Consider the following 1,456-nt stretch of genomic DNA (forward strand, 5'->3'; position numbering starts at 1 on the left):
ACACACACACACACACACACACACACACACACACACACACACACACAAATTCCCTTCACTCAAGGAGCTCATGTTAAAGTGAGAAGAGATAATCAACACATTAATTACATTCTTAGACTGTAATAGTATACACATGTGTTTGTGCATGCATGTAGAGGCCAGAAGCAAGCAGACTCAACTGTCTTCCTAAATCGCTCTCTACCTTTTTTTTTTTTTTTTTTTTAAACACAGGTTCTCTTACTGAAACTGGAGACCACCAATTTGGCTAGACTGGCAGGCTAGCAAGCTCCAGGGCTCCTCCTGTCTCCACAATTCCAGGACGGGGATTGCAAGCATATATTACCACACCCAGTTTTTTGTGGGTGTCAGGATTAGTGATTGAACTCAGGGTCCTCCTGCTTGCACAGCAAGCACTTTACTGACCGAGGTCTCTCCCCAGATGCCCTAAAATGCTGTGCAGCCCTCAATTGCCTGGATCAGGCTGGCCTTGGACTCACAGCTTCTGCCACTGCCCACTGGGTGCTGGGATTAAAGGTGCGAACCACCACAGCCTGCCTAGGACTGTATTTTTTAAAGGAGTAGTCGGTGTAGGTTTTGTTGAGATGATATTAGAGCTACTTGAAGGTGGAGGAGTTAGTCACGATTGTATATAGCAGTGCCAGGTCAAAGGAATAGCTATACAAAAGCCCTCTGTTTGGAGCATACCTGGCTGCTGATACAGGGAGGTTGGTATAGCCGGAGTAGCTAAACAGGAAGTAGGAGAGAGATGAATCTGATAGATAATGGAGGAAAGGGAGTGGCAGGACTTGTTAAGGTTTTGCAGTCTATATAGTATCTTGCCCATAGGTGCTTAGCAGTGTCCATAGCAGTGTTTGGCCAGAATTACTTCTTGCAAGCCCAGTAAACAGCACTTATGTGTGTACTTATTAGGGTTATTTGTGCCTCCATCCCACAGGCCTCCCAATGGTCCTATACAAGTGTAGCATAGTACAGCACATAGCAGGGATCAAAGAGAACACTGTATTCTTGGAACCAGAAACAGGAAACTCATGTCAAGTACTGTGGCTGCTGAGTAACTGTTAGGCATCTCTAAAAGTCCATTAGGGTTGGAGCAGGTGCTCATTTCGTTCATAATCACAAACTGCACTCAGGTCAAAGCATCTCAATCCTGGGATGTAGATCTTTATTTCCAGCCTAAGAGGAACAGCTTCAATGATTAAACTCCTTTTGCCTTCAGCTGAAGTGCTCCCAAACTCTACTCTGGAGATAATGGTGACACTAATACACATCTCAAGTGGCTGTGGAATTTGTGCTTTAGCTGGTATCCAAGATCACAAAGCCTTTCCTAGCTTACACTTGGTTGCAGTTAATAGGTACTGGGTAAAGGAAGAAATAAATAACCTTTGGTGTGTGTGTGTGTGTGTGTGTGTGTGTGTGTGTGTGTGTGTGTGTGTGT

Source organism: Psammomys obesus, unplaced genomic scaffold, assembly GCF_907164565.1.
Source record: "Psammomys obesus unplaced genomic scaffold, mPsaObe1.curated_primary_1811, whole genome shotgun sequence".
In the NCBI taxonomy this organism is placed as follows: domain Eukaryota; kingdom Metazoa; phylum Chordata; class Mammalia; order Rodentia; family Muridae; genus Psammomys; species Psammomys obesus.